At 41.8% G+C, this 23,635-nt stretch overlaps 1 pseudogene; it reads right to left on the bottom strand.

Moving 5' to 3' along the window:
- LOC115113267 (NADP-dependent malic enzyme-like) overlaps positions 1-23,635 on the bottom strand; it is a 29,134-nt pseudogene that overhangs the window by 5,049 nt on the left and 450 nt on the right.

The following is a 23,635-nucleotide window of genomic DNA, read 5'->3' as shown; positions in this document are numbered from 1 at the left end:
GCATCCTACATATCTAGATGGACAGCTCGGGAGAATGCTTATCAGATCAGTGTTTTGAAGCTATTCAAGTGTATTAGGAGCAATGTTCCCTCTAAGCTCTGTAATAATGGTATGGGAATAACAATGCATTTTATTTAGCATCATACAACATTTTCAGTCACCTCCTTATCTGAAGGACAAGTGGATGAACAGGTTAATGTTATGCCCTGCGTGTTTCGTTTTAAAAAGTCTCATGGAAGTGCCACACAGAATTTTTTCCTGACCGATTTGTTCGTCAAAAGCAATTTGTGGGCCAGCCTACATTGAACACCACACATTGGCTGCTACTGTAGTCTGAATAATAGGCCCCTCTGGTAACCCTACGTTATGATCAAATAGCCACAGTAGCCTACTTACTTGACCACTGTCTGAAACTGTAACTTAAAGCTGGTACAGCCTCAGTGTTCACAGAATGCACGTGCTGGAAGTTGCACAGAATTTGACCAATGTTCAAGTTTGCGCTCAGCAGAACTGAAATTTGCTCAGTGCCAAAAATGTTTTGAGGGAACATTGATTAGCTATGATATTATGGTATTGCAGTTACCTTGACGATGAGGCCCCTGGAGTCGACCATCCAGATCTTCTTTGCGGCGTCTGTGGCGGACACTCCCTCCTTCGCCATGGCCATGATCAGCAGGTGGGCGATGCCCAGTGCAGCCTGGTCAAAAAAGACACATCGTCCCATGATGCATCTTGCTGCCAACCAATCGAACCAATCATTGGCATACAACATGATGATTATAAAGCCATTTCAGCTTTTGTTACCTTACAAGGCTTGATTCAAGAGAGTGAGGTTTCCAAACGTTAATAAATATTGGACAAAGAGTTTATAATTAACAAAGATCAGCATGTTTTGTCCTCTTACCTCCCCTGCTCCCTGGAACACAAAGGTGTGGTCTGACAGTTTGTTCTTGGTGATCTTCAGAGCAGCCAATACTCCAGCTACTGCTACTGAGGCTGTACCTGGGAGAGGGAGAGAGCGAGTTAGAGAGGGTGATAAACACCAGGGATGGGTTGTAAAAGTTGTGATCGGAATGGTTTTGCACATCTATCTTTCAACAAAACAAAACATTATATAATGTGTCATCAGGAGGTCATCAGTGAGCCACACAGCCTACAAATCCCAATAACTGTCTAGGGAAGGTTTAACATTTTTTTTTTTTTACATTTAAAGTTGTATTTATTATTTTGGGTTAAAAACACTCCAGGTCACTCTTGCACGTCTGAAACTAAATAGAAAGTATGTCGAAATTATAATGGACTTTTACGTTTTCAAATTACTGCCTTCTATCTGGCCCGCAAATAGCTTTTGACGAACAAATCGGTCAGGAAATTTTGAAATCCCGATATGGCCCTTGAGTAAAAATGATTGCCCACCCCGGTCTAGCGGGTAGAGGGTGGGAGTAGATTTTGGATAGGGCCAAAGAGAGAGGGAGAGAGAGATTACCTTGGATGTCATCGTTGAAGGTGCAGTAGTGGTTGCGGTACTTGTTGAGGAGGCGGAAGGCGTTGGAGTTGGCAAAATCCTCAAACTGGATCAGACAGTTCATCCCGTACCTGCAGCGCAGAGTAGTGAACGGTCGGTCAGATAGTCAAATTACACAGCCACACACACACACAGCCACACACACACACACACTACCCACTTGTCAGTAACTGCCTGCATGAACTCATCGATGAGATCATCATACTCCTTTCCTCTGACCCTCTTGTGCTTTAGACCGATGTACAGGGGGTCTTCCAGGAGCGCCTGATCAAAGATTAAACATCATCACCTTCACACTCTACGACAAGGAGCAGGGTTTGGATTAAGGTTAGGTTTAAAATCCGATTTTAGGACTTTGTGGTGTGGCTGTGCAAGCTAGTGACCACTCTGCAGAGCTGCCTCAATGTATAACTCACTATATGACTCACTATATGAGTAATCTCCATAAATGCCAACCTGCGGATGACGACCTTTAGGGAAATAAGGGAAGTAACTAAGTGATAGCGGAGCCCTGAATTCCAAACAACTTCTAGTGACACATTTAGTTCACAAGGTAAGATACTGCCTTTTCTATATGGCTGGGTCAAATGATAAGGACCATGATATTAGCCAACGAAGGCCTATCAGGCCTGGGTGTTTCCTCATGGAGTGTCTCAGTTGAAGTACCTGGTTGTCGGTGCCCACGTCCAGCAGCACTGGCAGACACTGTTGGGGTGGCACTCCTCCGCAGGCTGTGTACAGGGCCAGTTTGCCCACGGGGATGCCCATGCCGTAACTTCCCAGGTCCCCCAGACCCAGGATACGCTCTCCGTCCGTCACCACAATGGCCTGTGGAATACACAAACACGGTTTGGTTCACCTGGTGAAACTTCTAGTCTCCAGCTAAGAGCCTTATGCAGTTTACACCCTCATGTCTACATCCTGTACCATGCAGTAAAGCAAAGCTTGTGTGTGTGTGTGTGTGGTACTCCTCACCTTGATGTTCTCCTCAGGCCAGGAGTTGAGCATGGTGGCGATGTGACCTTTATCATGGATGGTGATGAAGAGACCTCTGTGGGATACAGTTTAAGTCAGAAGTTTACATACACCTTAGCCAAATACATTTAAACTCAGTTTTCCTGACAATTAATCGAAGTAAAAATTCCCTGTCAGTTAGGACCGCCACTTTATTTTAAGAATGTGAAATGTCAGAATAATAGTAGAGAGAATGATTTATTTCATCTTTAATTTCCTTAACTAACATTCCCAGTGGGTCAGAAGTTTACATACACTCAATTAGTATTTGGTAGCATTGCCTTTAAATTGTTTAACCATCCATCTATTTTGTGAAGTGCATCAGTCCCTCCTGCAGCAAAGCACCCCCACAACACGATGCTGCCACCCCTGTGCTTCACGGTGGTGATGGTGTTCTTCGGCGGCTTCGTGGTCCCATGGTGTTCATACTTGCATACTATTGTTTGTACAGATGAACGTGGTACCTTCAGGCATTTGGAAATTGATCCCAAGGATGAACCAGGCTTGTGGAGGTCTACAATTGTTTTTGTTTTTTTTTCCCATGATGTCAAGCAAAGAGGCACTGAGTTTGAAGGTAGGCCTTGAAATACATCTACAGGTACACCTCCAATTGACTCAAATGATGTAAATGAGCCTATCAGAAGCTTCTAAAGCCATAACATTTTTTTTTCTGGAATTTTCCAAGCTGTTTAAAGCCACAGTCAACTTAGTGTATGTAAACTTCTGACCCACAGGAATTGTGATGCAGTGAATTTTAACTGGAATAATCTGTCTGTAAACAATTGTTAGAATAAATGACTTGTGTCATGCACAAAGTAAATGTCCTAACCGACTTGCCAAAACTATAGTTTGTTAACAAGAAATTTGTAGAGTGGTTGAAAAACTAGTTTTACTGACTCCAACCTAAGTGCATGTAAACTTCTGACTTCAACTGTACATGCTAACACTTCAGAACTACTGAGCCACAATTATCACACAACAATGCCATGTCTCTCTCTCTCTGTGTGTGTGTGTGTGTATGTATGTAGGTGTGTGTCAGTGTGTCATGTCTACCGTGGTCTCCTGAAGGCCAGTCCGTACTGTTGGCAGGCCAGCCCTACTGTAAAATGTGTGTGTACGTGTGTGTATGTCTGTACGTGTGTGTCAGTGTGCCATGTCTACCGTGGTCTCCTGAAGGCCAGTCCGTACTGTTGGCAGACCAGCCCTACTGTAAAATGTGTGTGTACGTGTGTGTATGTCTGTACGTGTGTATCAGTGTGTCATGTCTACCGTGGTCTCCTGAAGGCCAGTCCGTACTGTTGGCAGGCCAGCCCTACTGTAGGCGTATAGACTATGGGCATGAACTCCTCTACGTCAGATGTCAGCAGGCGATAAAACAACTTCTCATTCCTGTCCTGCAAAGTCATTAGCAAGATGTACCTGAGAGAGAGATAGAGAAATAGTGATAGGGAGAGAGAAAGAGAGAGAGAGAAATAGACAGAGAGCGAGAGAGAGAGAGCAATCGGAAATGTAGGACAAGGTGAAACAGAGCTGAAAGTGATAGTGATGATCGTGATGATAGTAATAGTGATGATAGTGATGCTAGTAATAGTGATGATGGTGATTATAGTAATAGTGATGAATGTGATCGTAATAGTGGTAATAGTGATAATAGTAATAGTGGTGATAGTGATGATAGTGATAGTGATGATAGCGTTGATAGTTTTTAGTGATAGTGATGATAGCGATAATAGTAATAGTGGTGATAGTGCTAGTGATGATAGTGATTAGTGATGATAGAGTTGATAGCGTTGATAGTTTTTAGTGATAGTGATAATAGTGCTAGTGATGATAGTGATAATAGTGCTAGTGATGATAGTGCTAGTGATGATAGTGATAGTGATGATAGTGATGATAGTGATGATAGTGATTAGTGATGATAGCGTTGATAGTTTTTAGTGATAGTGATGATAGTGATAATAGTGATAGTGATGATAGAGTTGATAGCGTTGATAGTTTTTAGTGATAGTGATGATAGTGATTAGTGATGATAGAGTTGATAGCGTTGATAGTTTTTAGTGATAGTGATGATAGTAATAATAGTGCTAGTGATGATAGTGATAGTGATGATAGTGATTAGTGATAATGAAGGGGAGGAAAGTTTCTGTATTTGTCTGTAGGTGCATTTTTAGCCGTTGTGTGTCTGTGTGTTTGTATATGCAAGCGTATTATTTGTATCTGTGTGTGTGTGCTCACTTGTCGAGGGGGTTGCGGCCCTCGTAGCTCCTCATGATGCGGAGCACCTGGACGTCCTGGGAGAGGAAGACTGGGGGCAGCAGGCCGTGGATGCCCAGCTGCAGGCGCTCCTGCAGGGTGAAGGCCATGCCCTATGGGGGGGGGGGGGGGGGGGTGTTGGAGGACCACATATCCAACATTAGGATTGATCGCTCCAATGTTGTAGCATTGGTCTAGCTAGCTGTTGCTCACATAAACACCCAGCTATCAGGTGTTTACAATGATTATCTTTCGATAAAGAAGCTGTGGTGCTTTAGCTGTGTTGTGGTTCTGATCATGTCTGTAGCATTCCTTTATTAGGCCTATTGCACGAAGGGAAATTCTTATGGTTGCTCAGCGGGCTGATTGGGTCATGACTTTGAGATCTGCTTGTGGTTAGTGCCACTCTACTTTGTCATGTCAGTATTCTGGAGGGGTGCGTTTCAGCATTTGGGGGTGTGGAGGTCATCTATTTATTCTGTCCAATGGGATAGGAGCCTGAATTCCCTCCCCTGTGAACTCTTCTAATATCTTCTTTCCTCTTTCTCACACACTCGCTCTACCTCTTCTTTCTTCAATGGAAATAATTATTCTGAAAGCCAGAGAGGCCAGTCATGGAAACAAATCACAAAATAAAAACTGTTCACCAACCAGCTACAGTAAAGATACCAGTGTCACTATGTAAAGTCGTGATAGTGTAATGTGACACTTGCACCTGTGGTTTGGTTTCCATTAATAATAAACACCTATTAATGTGTCAATCACAGTGACACTCTCCAACTATGAGATGTTAACCTTCAAATGGAACCTAAATCCACTTCCTCATTTCAGTGTGATACAAGTGGGGGATTTGAACTGAACTTGAGCGCATTGTTTAAGGAACCTAAGAACTGTTTGATGGTGTGACCCATCGTCAAATCATTCAATATGTTGAAAGGTGAACGGGACTGCGTTAGAGTTGATATGAAGCGGGAGTTTGATAAGATTAATGATCATTATCAGTCTACAACTTAGCTTCACACAAACTAAATTCAAGTACAAACAAACATAATTATTTCAACAACACATACAACTAACACACAAAAAAATACTAAATGGAAATACATTATTCGTATACTTATACATTGCATTCAAGAAAGTATTCAGACCATTGAATTTTTCCACATTTTGTTACAGCCTTATTCTAAAATTGATTACATTGTTTTTCCCCCTCATCAATCTACACACACTATCCCATAATGACAAAGCCAAAAATTGTTAAGAAATTTTGACTAATGTATAAAAATAAAATTCAGAAATATCACATTCACATAAGTATTTAGACCCTTTGCTCAGTACTTTGTTGAAGCACCTTTGGCAGCGATAACAGCCTTGAGTCTTCATGGGTATGACAAGCTTATCACACCTGTATTTGGGGAGTTTCTTCCATTCTTCTCTGCAGATCCTCTGTCAGGTTGGTTTTTGAGCATCACAGCACAGCTTTTTCAGGTCTCACCAGAGATATTCAATCTGGTTCAAGTCCAGGCTCTGGCTGGGCCACTCAAGGACTTTCAGATACTTGTCTCGAAGCCACTCCTGCGTTGTCTTGGCTGTATGCTTAGGGTTGTTGTCCTGTTGAAAGGCAAACCTACGCCCCAGTCCGAGGTCCTGACAATCTGGAGCAGGTTTTCATCAAGGATCTCTCTGTACTTTGCTCCGTTCATCTTTTCCTCGATCCTGCCTAGTCTCCCAGTCCCTGCCGTTGAAAAACATCCACACAGCATGATGTTGCCACCACCATACTTCACCGTAGGCATGGTGCCAGGTTTCCTCCAGACATGACGCTTGGCATTCAGGATGAAGAGTTCTAATCTTGATTTCATCAGATCAGAGAATGTTTCTAGTGGTCTGAGAGTCTTTTAGGTGCCTTTTGGCAAACTCCAAGCGGGCTGTCATGAGCCTTTTACTGGGGAGTGGTATCCGTCTGGCCACTCTACCATAAAGGCCTGATTGGTGGACTGTTGTAAAGATGGATGTTCTTCTTGAAGGTTTGTCCATCTCCATAGAAGAACTCTGGAGCTCTGTCAAAGTGACCATTGGGTTCTTGGTCACCTCCCTGACCAAGACCCTTCTCCCCCGATTGCTCAGTTTGGCCGGGCGGTCAGCTCTAGGAAGAGTCTTGGTTGTTCCAAACTTCTTACATTTAAGAATGATGGAGGCCTCTGTGTTCTTCAGGACCTTCAATGCGGCAGAGTTTTTTTGGTGCCCTTCCCCAGATCTGTGACTCAACACCATCCTGTCTCCAAACTCTACGGACAATTCCTTCGACCTCATCGCTTGGGTTTTGCTCTGACATGCACTGTCAACTGTGGGACCTTATATAGACAGGTGTGTGCTTTTCCAAATCATGTCCAATCAATTGAATTTACCACAGGTGGATTCCAATCAAGTTGTAGAAACATCTCAAGGATAATCAATGGAAACAGGATGCACCTGAGCTCAATTTCAAGTCTCATAGCAAAGGGTCTGAATACTTATGTAAATAAGGTATTTCTGTTTTCGCTTTGTCATCATGGGCTATTGTGTGTAGATTGAACCCTCAGGTTCTTGCATGGGGGAGATCTTCGTGGGCTATACTCAGCCTTCTCTCAGGGTAGTAAGTTGATGGACTGTGGATATCCCTCCAGTGGTGTGGGGGCTGTGCCAAGGAAAAATGGGTGGGGTTATATCCTGCCTAGTTGGCCCTGTCTGGGGGTATTGTCGGATGGGGCCACAGTGTCTCCAGACCCCTCCTATTTCAGCCTCCAGTATCCATGCTGCAATAGTTTATGTGTCGGGGGGGGGGCTAGGGTCATTCTGTTATATCTGGTGTAATTGTCCTGTCTTATCAGGTGTCCTCTGTGAATATAAGTACGCTTCCTCTAATTCTCCCAGGACCTGAGCCCTGGGACCATACCTCAGGACTACCTGGTCTGATGACTCCTTGCTGCCACAAATTCACCTGATCGTGCTGCTTCTCCAGTTTCAACTGTTCTGCCTGCAGCTATGGAACCCTGACCTGTTCACGGGACGTGCTACCTTGTCCCAGACCTGCTGTTTGACTCTCTCTCTACCGCACCTGCTATGAGGCGGCAGGTAGTCTAGTGGTTAGAGCTTTGGGCCAGTAACCGAAAGGTTGCTAGATCGAATCCCCGAGCTGACAAGATAAAAATCTGTCGTTCTGCCCCTGAACAAGGCAGTTAACCCACTGTTCCTAGGCCGTCATTGTAAATAAGAATTTGTTCTTAACTGACTTGCCTAGTTAAAAAGTTTTTTTAAAAATTATAATAATAATAATTAAAAGCCAAATTACATTTACTCCTGAGGTGCTGACCTGTTGCACCCTCCTGCCTTTCTAGGGAGTTTTTCCTAGCCACCGTGCTTCTACGTCTGCATTGCTGGCTGTTTGGGGTTTCAGGCGGTTCTGTATAGCACTTGGTGACATCGGCTGACTTAAAAAGGGCTTCATAAATAAAATTGATTGATTGATGAGGAAAACATTTAATTTAAAACATTTAAAGTAAACCCCTTAAGGAAACAGCTGACCAGCAACCGCAATTACACCTTCAGTCTACACTGACCTCCAGAGAGAGAGTGCGAAAGAGTACTGGAGAATGCGGATAAAAATCATACTAAAAACACTTGTGTTCTGGTTAACATAAAGACCTCTGCACTATACAATTAAAATGCCTGGTGTGCAAAACATGCTATAAAAAGGCCACCAGGTGTTTTGAGGTTTTTCCTCACAGAAAGTGCAGAATAGCAGTTATAACAATGGACAATTCCTGTTCAGTTTAGCCTTATTAGCGTATAACACCAATAACCTGAAATCCCCGGACAATGTGTGTGTAGGAGCTGATGGACTACATAGTTCCTAGTTCAGTTATAGAACTTCAATTACAAATGTTCAGATTAATGGAAGTGACAATTTTTTTTCCACCCACCTTTATTTAACCAGGTAGGCTAGTTGAGAACAAGTTCTCATTTACAACTGCGACCTGGTCAAGATAAAGCAAAGCAGTGTGAACAGACAACACAGAGTTACACATGGAGTAAACAATTAACAAGTCAATAACACAGTAGAAAAAAAAGAGAGTCTATATACATTGTGTGCAAAAGGCATGAGGAGGTAGGTGGATAATTACAATTTTGCAGATTAACACTGGAGTGATAAATGATCAGATGGTCATGTACAGGTAGAGATACTGGTGTGCAAAAGAGCAGAAAAGTAAATAAATAAAAACTTTAACATCCGGACTGAGACCGACAGCTACGAGAGCAAACATTGTACCTTTCTTAAGTTTATTTAACCTTGTTAAAAGATAATACCAGTTGTGATTACTAACCTGAGGCACAATCCTACTGTGTGTGTCACATGACCCAATTTGGACCAGGTGATAGACAGCCTATAGAGAGGCTATAGAGAGGCTATAGACAGCCTATAGAGAGGCTATAGAGAGAGAGGCTAGAGAGACTATAGAGAGACTATAGAGAGACCATAGAGAGAGAGACTATAGAGAGACCATAGAGAGAGAGACTATATAGAGACTAGAGAGAGAGAGCGAGGCTATAGAGAGACTATAGAGAGACTATAGAGAGGCTATAGAGAGCATATAGAGACCCTATAGAGAGGCTATAGAGAGGCTAGAGAGACTATAGAGAGACTATAGAGAGAGGCTATAGAGAGACTATAGAGAGACCATAGAGAGAGAGACTAGAGAGACCATAGAGAGAAAGACTATAGAGAGAGAGACTATAGAGAGACAGGCTATAGAGAGACTATAGAGAGAGAACTATAGAGAGAGAACTATAGAGAGAGAGAGAGAGAGGTTATAGAGAGATTATAGAGAGGCTATAGAGAGGCTATAGAGAGAGAGGCTATAGAGAGACTATAGAGAGAGAGACTATAGAGAGACTATAGAAATAAGATAAAAGACTTTAACATAGAGAGGCCATAGAGAGAGAGACTATAGAGAGACCATAGAGAGAGAGACTATAGAGAGAGAGACTATAGAGAGATATGCTATAGAGACTATAGAGAGAGAGGCTAGAGAGAGGCTATAGAGAGAGAGAGAGAGACTATAGGCTAACTATAGAGACCTAGAGAGACAGCAATAGAGACCCTAGAGAGGCTATAGAGAGACTATAGAGAGACAGGCTATAGAGAGACTATAGAGAGGCTATAGAGAGAGAACCAAGGCTATAGAGAGAGGCTATAGAGAGATTATAGAGAGGCTATAGAGAGACTATAGAGAGGCTATAGAGAGACTATAGAGAGGGTATAGAGAGAGAACTATAGAGAGAGAGAGGCTATAGAGAGATTATAGAGAGGCTATAGAGAGGCTAGAGAGAGAGGCTATAGAGAGACTATAGAGAGAGAGGCTATAGAGAGACTATAGAGAGACTATAAAGAGGCTATAGAGATGCTATAGAGAGACCATAGAGAGAGAGACTATAGAGACCATAGACTATAGAGAGAGAGACTATAGAGAGAGACTATAGAGAGACTATAGAGAGAGAGAGACTATAGAGAGAGAGGCTATAGAGAGCATAGAGAGACTGAGAGTATATAGAGACCCTATAGAGAGGCTATAGAGAGACAGGCTATAGAGAGACTATAGAGAGGCTATAGAGAGAACTATAGAGAGAGAGGCTATAGAGAGATTATAGAGAGGCTATAGAGAGGCTATAGAGAGACTATAGAGAGAGGCTATAGAGAGACTATAGAGAGGCTATAGAGAGAGAGGCTATAGAGAGGTATAGAGTGACTATAGAGAGACCATAGAGAGAGAGAGACTATAGAGAGACCATAGAGAGAGAGACTATAGAGAGACTATAGAGAGCCTATAGAGAAACTATATAGAGACTATAGAGAAACTATATAGAGACTATATAGAGACTATAGAGAGAGGCTATAGAGAGACTATAGAGAGAGAGGCTATAGAGAGACTATAGAGAGGCTATAGAGAGAGAGAGACTATAGAGAGAGAGGCTATAGAGAGAGAGGCTATAGAGAGACTATAGAGAGACCATAGAGAGACTATAGAGAGGTTATAGAGAGACTATAGAGAGGCTATAGAGAGACTATAGAGAGAGAGGCTATAGAGAGACTATAGAGAGAGAGGCTATAGAGAGACTATAGAGAGATATGCTATAGAGACTATAGAGAGAGAGGCTAGAGAGAGGCTAGAGAGAGACTATAGAGAGAGAGAGAGAGACTATAGAGAGAGACTATAGAGAGACTATAGAGACCATAGAGAGACTGAGAGCATATAGAGACCCTATAGAGAGGCTATAGAGAGACTATAGAGAGACAGGCTATAGAGAGACTATAGAGAGGCTATAGAGAGAGAACTATAGAGAGAGAGGCTATAGAGAGAGGCTATAGAGAGATTATAGAGAGGCTATAGAGAGACTATAGAGAGGCTATAGAGAGACTATAGAGAGGGTATAGAGAGAGAACTATAGAGAGAGAACTATAGAGAGAGAGAGGCTATAGAGAGATTATAGAGAGGCTATAGAGAGGCTAGAGAGAGAGGCTATAGAGAGACTATAGAGAGAGAGGCTATAGAGAGACTATAGAGAGACTATAAAGAGGCTATAGACATGCTATAGAGAGACCATAGAGAGAGAGACTATAGAGACCATAGACTATAGAGAGAGAGACTATAGAGAGACTATAGAGAGAGAGAGACTATAGAGAGAGAGGCTATAGAGAGGCTATAGAGAGCATAGAGAGACTGAGAGCATATAGAGACCCTATAGAGAGGCTATAGAGAGACAGGCTATAGAGAGACTATAGAGAGGCTATAGAGAGAACTATAGAGCGAGAGGCTATAGAGAGATTATAGAGAGGCTATAGAGAGGCTATAGAGAGGCTATAGAGAGGATATAGAGAGAGGCTATAGAGAGACTATAGAGAGGCTATAGAGAGAGAGGCTATAGAGAGGTATAGAGTGACTATAGAGAGACCATAGAGAGAGAGAGACTATAGAGAGACCATAGAGAGAGAGACTATAGAGAGACTATAGAGAGCCTATAGAGAACTATATAGAGACTATAGAGAAACTATATAGAGACTATATAGAGACTATAGAGAGAGGCTATAGAGAGACTATAGAGAGAGAGGCTATAGAGAGACTATAGAGAGACTATAGAGAGGCTATAGAGAGAGAGAGACTATAGAGAGAGAGGCTATAGAGAGAGAGGCTATAGAGAGACTATAGAGAGACTATAGAGAGACCATAGAGAGACTATAGAGAGGTTATAGAGAGACTATAGAGAGGCTATAGAGAGACTATAGAGAGAGAGGCTATAGAGAGACTATAGAGAGAGAGGCTATAGAGAGAGAGACTATAGAGAGAGAGGCTATAGAGAGGCTATAGAGAGACTATAGAGACCATAGAGAGAGATACTATAGAGAGACCATAGAGAGAGAGACTATAGAGAGACCATAGAGAGAGAGACTATAGAGAGCCTATAGAGAGGCTATAGAGAGACTATAGAGAGACTATAGAGAGACTATAGAGAGAGAGAGACTATAGAGAGAGAGGCTATAGAGAGACTATAGAGAGACCATAGAGAGGCTATAGAGAGACTATAGAGAAACTATAGAGAGACTATAGAGAGAGAGGCTATAGAGAGACTATAGAGAGAGAGAGACTATAGAGAGAGAGGCTATAGAGAGGCTATAGAGAGACTATAGAGAGACCATAGAGAGAGAGACTATAGAGAGACTATACAGAACCCAGGGCCCATTTGAACTTACATCTGCATGGGTAAACATGCTCAGAATCAGAAACATATTTGCATTCCATTCTTCAACCTTTGTTAGGGGTCGGCAACAAGCGCACAAGTTTTGTTTTGCTCCCTCAACCCCGGACAATAGCCAGAAATTCAGCCCAAGTACCCCCCAAAAAAAAAAATATATATATATATATACAGTTGAAGTCGGAAGTTTACATACACCTTAGCCAAATACATTTCAACTCAGTTTTTCAAAATTCCTGACATTTAATTCAAGTAAAAATTCCCTGTCTTAGGTCAGTTAGGATCACCACTTCATTTTAAAAATGTGAAATGTCAGAATAATAGTAAAGAGAATGATTTATTGCAGATTTTATTTCCTTAACTAACATTCCCAGTGGGTCAGAAGTTTACATACACTCAATTAGTATTTGGTAGCATTGCCTTTAAATTGTTTAACTTGGGTTAAATGTTTTGGGTAGCCTTTTACAAGCTTCCCACAATAAGTTGGGTGAATTTTGGACCATTCCTCCTGATAGAGCTGGTGTAACTGAGTCGGGTTTGTAGGCCTCCTTGCTCGCACACGCTTTTTCAGTTCTGCCCACAAATTTTCTATGTGATTGAGGTCAGGGCTTTGTGATGGCCACTTTTGTGATGGCCAGTCCAAAATTGGAGCAGTGGCTTCTTCCTTGCTGAGTGGCCTTTCAGGTTATGTTGATAAAGGACTCGTTTTACTGTGGATGTAGATACTTTTGTACCCGTTTCCTCCAGCATCTTCACAAGGTCCTTTGCTGTTGTTCTGGGATTGATTTTGCTCTTTCGTACCAAAGTACATTCATCTCTAGGAGACAGAACATGTCTCCTTCCTGAGCGGTATGACGCCTGCTTGGTCCCATGGTGTTTATACTTGCATACTATTGTTTGTACAAGTGAACATGGTACCTTCAGGTGTTTGGAAATTGCTCCCAAGGATGAACCAGGCCTGTGGAGGTCTACAACTTTTGTTCTGAGGTCTTGGTTGATTTCTTTTGATTTTCCCATGATGTCAAGCAAAGAGGCACTGAGTTTTGAAGGTAGGTCTTGAAATACATCCATGGGTACACCTCCAATGACTTAAATGATGTAAATTGGCCTATCAGAAGCTTCTAAAGCCATGACGTCATTTTCTGGAATTTTCCAAGCTGTTTAAAAGGCATAGTCAACTTAGTGTATGTAAACTTCTGACCCACTGGAATTGTGATTCAGTGAAATAATCTGTCTGTAAACAATTGTTGGAAAAATGATGTGTCATGCACAAAGTATATGTCCTAACCGACTTGCCAAAACTATAGTTTGTTAACAAGAAATGTGTGGAGTGGTTGAAAAACGAGTTTAAATGACTCCAACCTAAGTGTATGTAAACTTCCGACTTCAACTGTACATATATGTCTCAATGTAATCAAGGTATGAAATTGTTAATTTAAATACAATCTCTTTTTAGGCTTAGTTGTGGTCAATTTGCAGTGTTCTAAATTATTATAATTATGTTCCGGCCCACCCCCAACCATCAGCTCCCAAAAGAATCGGCCAGCGACTAAATCTAGTTGCCATCCCTGCTTCACGTCTGTTACTATGACTTGAAAAAGAAAAGGAGAGGTGCACACTCTGAGCACAGATGCAATAATTGAATAACCTAATTACTATGACTTCCCACACCAGACAACCATAGGGTGGCAGGGGTAGCCTAGTGGTTAGAGTGTTGGACTAGTAACCGAAAGGTTGCAAGTTCAAATCCCCGAGCTGACAATGTACAAATCTGTCGTTCTGCCCCTGAACAGGCAGTTAACCCACTGTTCCTAGGCCGTCATTGAAAATAAGAATTTGTTCTTAACTGATCTTGCCTAGTTAAATGAAGGTAAAATAAATAAAAATAGACACACCCCTAACCCAAAGCACGTATATATGGGAACTGATTAATGGGAACTCTCAAGGGATTTTTATTTGTATGTTGAAACCAATGTCTTACGTAACAAAATGACTGCGGTGTGTTTCTGGACTAGGTCTGCGGTGTGTTAGGTCTTTGGTGCATCTTTTAAGCTTTGCTTTTCCTTAGGGTGCTTGTTATTCTTTAGGTTTGTTGTGTGGTAAATATTTCAGCTTTTATTTTCATCGTTTTTTGTGTTTGTTTTTCTGTAAAGCACATTGTGTTGCATTCCATGTCTGAAATGTGCTGTATAAATAAAGCTCGATTTGATCTCTTTTGTGTCCGAAGCAATGCTGTAATGCAGTTTATTTGGGCTTTAAACAGGGAAGCTGCGAGAAACCCTATTGAATTTGTTGGCATTCATTATTATTATTTCCCAATGAGTATGTTCCCCGAATAGTGGAATGTTCTCTGACGTGCACTAAAGATTTCAAATGAAACCATATTATTCACATTCCAGTATTGTACATTACATCGGGTGTAACATACTGTAATGGTACAGCAGCACATTGTAAACATCAATCTACAAATCCATGATGGCACCAACCCCATGACCTCTCAACAGCATGTGTGTTTAATGGTCTGGAAACAGGTTAACATATACAAATACTGATTGTGGCTACATGGATAGTCAGATTAATATAATAGTTTGATTAAAACGTTTACATGCTATGCAAGAAGAATGATTTCTTTTATCATCCTGTTTACATGGACACATCTGAAATCAGGCCACCTCACTCTAAAAATGCAGAAAAACACCAATCAAAATAAACGTTCTACCACAGCAAACATGTTTTTTTTGGGGAAGCATATTTGATTCTGAGTTCGGACAAAGTTTGAATATGAAAACTATTTCCAAGGCGCATACATTCAGATGTTCGGAACAAACTTCACTCGCGCAAAAGAGGGAGGATCGCTCGACTGGTGCTAGCACATGGGCAGATCAAATACACCCCTGGAACTCTGATTAAGACGTTTACATGTCCTAATCATTCTAAAGATTGCTCAGAAAACCAGGTGTTTTAATCGGTGTGTGTTTACTTTGATTTGGACCTTTGGCCGATTAAGATAAACAGAGTATGGCGTTTATATGACTATTGAATAATCTGCCTATTGCCATAATCAGTTTAACATCTAATTATTAGTTTGTATGTAAACATGCTCACTACTGTACCCTCTCTGATGCACATATGACATTTTGCGCATAAATATTTGCCACAAACACTGTTTAGTGACACTTAAGCAGCCTTAGAAGATAATCTGTGTAGTGCGCATAGCACATCTTTACTCATTATAAGGCAGCCTACACCTAGGGCTGGGCGATATGGTCAAAATATTATATCACGGTATTTTTTTAATTGGACGGTATGACAGTATTTGATTAATAAAAGTTCTACATTTGCTTTATTAGTGAGTGATCCTCGGGTGGCAACACATACATTTTCAGTGATTTCAATTAGTCTTTCTCCATTCTGATTGTTTTATACTTTATAAGTTATTGTGAAGGTAGAAACTGAAGTGTTGGTAAGTGTTTCCTAGGGGACCCTATAAATTAGCTACTTCATGTAGCTAACATATGCTTGCTTTGCATATTCCTCTTTGATTTAGAACATACTGTTGCACAAAAAACATGCTGATTTAGGGCTACACAATCATTGGTATTATCAGGCTGTATCAGCTATCTACTTTTGCTCTTACTTAGTACATTTTTAGCTAGCTCGCTAGGTATTAGCATTAACGACTAACAATTAGCGTCTCACAAGATTTAGGGCAACTTGCTAAGAAAATACAAACTAGCTGTTTGCTGATGTATGAAACACAAACTAATAGTGTCATTATAGAACGCTAGTGGATTTATATTAAGAAGCAAAGTGAAAACAGCATTGTTGTCATCAACATTGTTGTATGTTCTGCATTGACCATGCAGACTGAATGCAAGTGTCTCGTGGTTGAGAACATCAAATGCGCTCTTTGAGTGACAGGGGGCGTGGCTAGGTCTGTGTGGAAAGTGGCAGAGAGAAAGCGGAGAGAGATGACTCAAGTAGCGAAGTAAACAATAAAAATTGACATTAGACATGGCGTATCACATTTAACAAACCAAACATTAAAATACCGGTATAGAAGGTAAAGTAATAACCCAAACCGGTCCCTGCATCAATACCAGTATATCACCCAGCCCGAGCCTAGAGAATAATCTCAATGTCCTGAATGAGAGCAGTGAATTTTCATCTGAGAGCACTGCACTGTCTGTGGTGTTCTAGGGGCAGGAATCATCAACGAGATTCAGCCGCGGGACGATTTTTTTCTTGAGTGATTGTCAGGAGGCCTGAACATAATCATAAATCAGTTGTAGACTGCAAACAGATATAATATTTGACTAAAACATAATAATTTCAAACCTTGCTTACATTTGTATTTGATTACATACACTGAGTGTACAAAACATTAAGAACACCTTCCTAATATTGAGTTGCATCCCCCTTGCCCTTAGAACAGGTTAATTAGCCAGGGTATGCACTCTACAAGGTGTCGAAAGCGTTCCACATGGATGCTTGTGTCAAGATGGTTGAATGTCCTTTGGATGGTGGACCATTCTTGATTCAAACGGAAAACTGTTGAGTGTGAAAACCCCAGCAGCGTTGCAGTTCTTGACACAAACCGGTGCGTCTGGCACTTACTACCATAACCCGTTTAAAGGCACTTACATATTTTGCCTTGTCCATTCACCCTCTGAATGGCACAGATACACAGTACATGTAAATACCACGGGAGTACTCTTACTTATAGGAAGTTCACAGTTCTATTGATGGAACAACCATGAAAAAGGTAGGCTCTCTCTCCCTCAGTTGCCTATTGCCTATGTACATCAACAACTAGCTAATGCTAGCCAGAATGAGATGAGCTAAAGTCTAACAAGAGAACATTTGATAAAACCTCTCAAACTCTTTCAACTAGTTGGTCGTCAAAATTACACTAATAAACAATGGGGAATAGTAGCCTGCTCGTCCCACGTTTTGACAACTGAATGGGAGAACTTGCCTGCCCACCCATTTGATCAATAACAAATACATTTTATTGACAACTAAGAGATGAACGACTGTTATCCACAGTTAGTATAAGTTCAGCATAGCTAGCTAGCAAAGCGATTCACATTTCTTGCTAGCTAACCAAATGACACCTGCATCTCTAGAAGTAGCCACCGAAAAACGAAATGATTGGAAAAAGTCGGTCACTCACTCACTACTCCAATGACATCACATCCTCCTAGTAGCTAGCTAGTTAAGGTTAGACTGTGTTAACAGCTTGCTAAATAAATAATGAATGCAACATTGCTGTATGGTGCACTCAAAACCCCTTGTAGTTGAGTAGCCAGCCTAGGCTACTGGTCAAACCCCTTGTAGTTGAGTAGCCAGCCTAGGCTACTGCTCAAATGTTGCTTTAAAAGGCCTACATGTTTGTCCTTTGCATGGTGTTTTGTTGCAGGTTTAGGTTTTTGGTTATAATTTTTTAAACGAAGCCAGGCTGACACATTTTAGTAGCCTAGCTAGGACTGGCATTTCTGTAAAATTTCTCTCTGTTGCACGTTGTATACGGAACCCATAAAAGCAGCACAATTGAAGTTGAATTACCTGATGCGGGCACATTTTTTATTTTACCAGGTAGGTTCACTGAGAACACATTCCTTTACAGCAACGACCTGGGGAATAGTTACAGGGGAGAGGAGGGGGATGAATGAGCCAATTGTAAGCTGGGGATGATTAGGTGGCCATGATGGTTTGAGGACCAGATTGGGAATTTAGCCAGGAAACCGGGGTTAACACCCCTACTCTTACAATAAGTGCCATGGGATCTTTAATAACCTCAGAGAGTCAGGACACCCGTTTAACATCCCATCCGAAAGACTGCACCCTACACAGAGCAGTGTTCCCAATGCCCTGGGGCATTGGAATATTTTTTAAACCAGAGGAAAGAGTGCCTCCTACTGGCCCTCCAACACCACTTCCAGCAGCATCAAATCAAATCAAATGTATTTATATAGCCCTTCGTACATCAGCTGATATCTCAAAGTGCTGTACAGAAACCCAGCCTAAAACCCCAAACAGCAAGCAATGCAGGTGTAGAAGCACGGTGGCTAGGAAAAACTCCCTAGAAAGGCCAAAACCTAGGAAGAAACCTAGAGAGGAACCAGGCTATGTGGGGTGGCCAGTCCTCTTCTGGCTGTGCCGGGTGGAGATTATAACAGAACATGGCCAAGATGTTCAAATGTTCATAAATGACCAGCATGGTCGAATAATAATAAGGCAGAACAGTTGAAACTGGAGCAGCAGCACAGTCAGGTCGGTGACTGACTTGACTTCCATCCAGGGACCAACCCTGCTTCGCTTCAGAAGCAAGGCAGCAGTGGGATACAAGGGTGATATGCATCAGGCTGTAACTTCATGAAGTCGAGGACTCAACTGTTGACTAATTTATACTCGCTTGTGTGTCTGCGTGTGAATCCTTTATTTTATAACTATTTGACGAACAAGATTACATTTCCTGTAGACTCCAGCAATGACCCGATATACACTGTTGTCTGATAGTTCCAGCCAAAAATGGGACATCAAAACTTTTTTATTTGATTTTAGTTTGATATAAATCCTCTTCTCAAACAAGATGTGACTCTTTTCAACGAACAGACTAATACCTTTAGAATATCTATGTCGTTCAGGATAGCCGAGAGAGAGGACGCCAAAGTGGTTTTCTGCGAATGGAATTTATTTGTTGTGAATTGTTTTGAATATGTTATTCCGAAGTGAGTTTGTTTGTCTTCATTTGTCATGGACCTTTATTGTTGAATCTATCTACAAAATCCAGATCGTCAAGGGAAAACCAGAGCGAGGATTCTACAAATTCAGAGAGCTCACACACTGGGGATTTAAATTGTGTTTTTTTATGCTCCGGGTATAAGCGAGAGTCAAAGCAAGAAATTCATGTTTGGGCTCCCGAGTGGCACAGTGGTCCAAGGCACTGAATCTCAGTGCTAGAGGCATCATTACAGAATCGATTCCAGGCTGTATCACAACCGGCCGTGATTGGGAGTTCCATAGGGCGGCGCACAATTGGCCCAGCGTTTGTCCAAGTTAGGGTTTGGCGCGGGGTAGGGCATCATTGTAAATAAGAATTTGTTCTTAAATGATTTGCTTAGTTAAATAAAAATATTTTTAAAATCTGTTGGAACTGAAACTTGGCAAGGAAATTTAGCATACAAAATGTTTAAACTAGGTCTGGTAGAAGATTTGGTCAGTGCCATTAGTGATGATATGATACAGCACTGTTTGTCTTGCTGTGACTTGTAGTGCAGCACAACGTGGATGTTATGGAAGCGGGCCAAAATTAATTGACAACCCAAATCATTGCGCGGGACGGATAGAAATGTGTCACGCCTTGTTTTTTGACACGTGTGCTAGCCTATTAGCCACGTTATGACTGACTTGTGATCTTTGCCTTCGCTAGTTTGATTGACATTCCCAGCCTTAGTTACAGTAGGCTGTTTTTGTTCAAAATATTGAGTCATTGAAACTGAAACAGTACATCCCAAATGGGTGCAGGTAGCAAACAATGTACCAGGCCAGCTTTGATTTACAACCTGACAGCAATATTAGAAATGTATTGGTGAATTATATTAATCAAGCGTTGAACTGCATCCATCTACATTCTGAATTTTTTTCTCTCATTTTGTACCTTTACAGCCTTATTCTAAAATTGATTCAATAAAAAATGCCCCTCATCAACCTACACACAAAACCCCATAATGACAAAACAAAACCAGGTTTTTAGACATTTTTGGTGTAATTGCCATCGCTAGTCAGCTGTTTCCTTAAGGGGTTTATTTTAAGGCCTGTAACTGCTACGTTATCTGACAGGTTTACTTTAACTCGATTAATCTGTCTGTGTGTGTGTGTGTATGTGTGTGTGAGATTGATTTACAGTGCATTCGGAAAGTATTCAGATCCCTTCACATTTACACATTTTCTTAGGTTACAGCCTTATTCTAAAATGTATTAAATTAAATGTTTACCTCATCAATCTACACAAAATAGCCCACAATGACAAAGCGAAAAGAGAAATACCTTATTAACATACGTATTCAGACCCTTTGCTATGAGACTTGAAATTGAGCTCAGGTGCATCCTGTTTCCATTGATTATCCTTGAGATGTTTCTACAACTTGATTGGAATCCACCTGTGGTAAATTCAATTGACTGGACATAATTTGGAAAGGCACACACCTGTCTATATAAGGTCCCACAGTTGACAGTGCAAAACCAAGCCATGAGGTCGAAGGAATTGTCCGTAGAGCTCGGAGACAGGATTGTGTCTAGGCACAGATCTGGGGTTGGATACCAAAATATTTCTGCAGTATTGCAGGTCCCCAAGAACACAGTGGCCTCAATCATTCTTAAATGTAAGTAGTTTGGAACCACCAAGACTCTTCCTAGAGCTGGCCACCTACCCAAACTGAACAATCGGGGAAGAAAGGCCTTGGTCTTGGAGGTGACCAAGAACCCAATGGTCACTCTGACAGAGCTCCAGAGTTCCTTTGTGGAGATGGGAAAACCTTCCAGAAGGACAACTATCTCTGCAGCACACCAAAAAAAATTAATCTACAATCGGCTTCCTATTTCCCAACAAAGCATCCTTCACTCATGCTGCCAAACATACCCTCGTAAAACTGACTATCCTACCGATCTTTGACTTTGGCGATGTCATTTACAAAATAGCCTCCAAACCTCTACTCAGCAAATTGGATGCAGTCTATCACAGTGGCATCCATTTTGTCACCAAAGCCCCATATACTACCCAACACAGTGACCTGTATACTCTCGTTGGCTGGCCCTCGCTTCATATTCGTCACCAAACCCACTGGCTCCAGGTCATTTGATAGGTAAAGCCCCGCCTTTATCTCAGCTCACTGGTCACCATAGCAGCACCCACCCGTAGCACGTGCTCCAGCAGGTATATTTCACTGGTCAGCCCCAAAGCCAATTCCTCCTTTGGCCACCTTTCCTTCCAGTTCTCTGCTGCCAATGACTGGAACTAATTGCAAAAATAACTGAAGCTGTAAACTCACATCTCCCTCTCTATCTTTAAGCACCAGCTGTCAGAGCATCTCACAGATCACTGCACCTGTACATAGCCCATCTGTAAACATCCCATCCAACTACCTCATCCCCATACTGTTTTTTTTTTTGCTCCTTGCACCCCTGTATCTCTACTTGTGTTTTAATTGCTAAATTGTAATTATTTCGCCACTATGGCCTATTTATTGCCTTACCTCCCTTATTTTACCTCATTTGCACACACTGTATATATATTTTTCTATTTTGTTATTGACTGTATGTTTGTTTATTCCATGTGTAACTCTGTGTTGTTGTTTGTGTCGTACTGCTTTGCTTTATCTTGGCCAGGTCGCAGTTGTAAATGAGAACTTGTTCCCAACTGGCCTACCTGGTTAAATAAAAGTGAAATAAAAAATGACAAAATCCGGCCTTTATGTTAGAGTGGCTAGACAGAAGCCACTCCTCAGTAAAAGGCTCATGACAGCCTGCTTGGAGTTTACCGAAAGGACTCAGACCATGAGAAACAAGATTTTCTGGTCTGATGAAACCAAGAATGAACCTTTTGGCCTGAATGCCATGCATCACATCTGGAGGAAACCTGCCTCCATCCTTACGGTGAAGCATGGTGGTGGCAGCATCACGCTGTTGGGATGTTTTTTAGTGGCAGTGACTGGGAGACTAGTCAGGATTGAGGGAAAGATGAACTGAACAAAGTGCAGAGAGATCATTGATGAAAACCTGCTCCAGAGCGCTCAGGACCTCAGACTGGGGGCGAAGGTTCACCTTCCAACAGGACAACGACCCTAAGCACACAGCCAAGACAACGCTGGAGTGGCTTCGGGACAAGAATCTGAATGTCCTTGAGTGGCCCAGCCAGAGCCCGGACTTGAACCCGATCTAACATCTGTGGAGAGACCTTAAAATAGTTGCGCAGTGACGCTCCCCATCCAACCTGACAGATCTTGAGAGGATCTGCAGAGAAGAATGGGAGAAACTCCCCAAATACAGATGTGCCAAGCTTGTAGCAACATACCCAAGAAGACTTGAGGCTGTAATCGCTGCCAAAGGTGCTTCAACAAAGTACTGAGTAAAGGGTCTGAATACTTACTCATGGAATTTTGGGTGAAACAAACTATTTTTAAAACCTCTGATGAAATTGGTTTTGTAGCATAAAACTGGGAATTTGATATTTTTGACTGATATTATTGTCTGTTTGTTTCATATCTGCAAAGTAATTAAAACGCTGTCAGTTCCACTTTAATGTTTTGTACACTCAGTGTATATCTCTCTGTGATGTGTGGGAATACTTTGGAACAGATTTCCAAAATTAAAATCACTTGGAGCTGATCTGCTGGTGTTTTTAGTCTTTTATGTCCAACAATTTTATGAAAATAAATATGATTTTTTTTTTGCTCAGAAAACATGGGGGGCCAAATAAAATCAAGGCCCCTAGTTGGGGGACCTTGATCCAGGGCTTTACCTTGTTCAGGTGTGGGTTTCTGGTAATGTCATAACCGCGCTTCTTGGTGTTGACGCTGCCCTTGCTCGAGACCGAGTGACACACTCTGACGGCCCCAAGGCAAGTCGCACGGGCCATCGTGACAGGGTGACCTGGTGCACCCACGAGGACCCTCATAGCGCCCACTGTGGTGATTCTGCACAGTGACACACTCCTTCCCGGTAGGGAGTTCATATTTCCTGTGAAGAGAGAGGGAGGAAGAGTGGCTGTGACACCGGTTACATACAGTGCTTGACTGTATAAGTGCCGGTACTCATTTTGGGTGCCGGTACTGTTTATATTTAGGTGCAGGAGCTCCACAATACTTTTGAGCTAATATGCTATAAGAGGAACAGGAGATGAAGCAGTAGAAATGTTGAGATGCCTGTACTCAGCAACGGTGAGTTCAAGTCCAAGTCAAGCGCTGCCATGGTTACATATCGGTTGATGGTTGGTGATGATGACTTGTCCTAAATCACAAGACAGACGACCTAGAATTCCATGCATGCAACATG

Source organism: Oncorhynchus nerka, linkage group LG3, assembly GCF_034236695.1.
Source record: "Oncorhynchus nerka isolate Pitt River linkage group LG3, Oner_Uvic_2.0, whole genome shotgun sequence".
NCBI classification, from domain to species: Eukaryota; Metazoa; Chordata; class Actinopteri; order Salmoniformes; family Salmonidae; genus Oncorhynchus; species Oncorhynchus nerka.
This window is presented reverse-complemented; position numbering and strand designations above follow the sequence as displayed.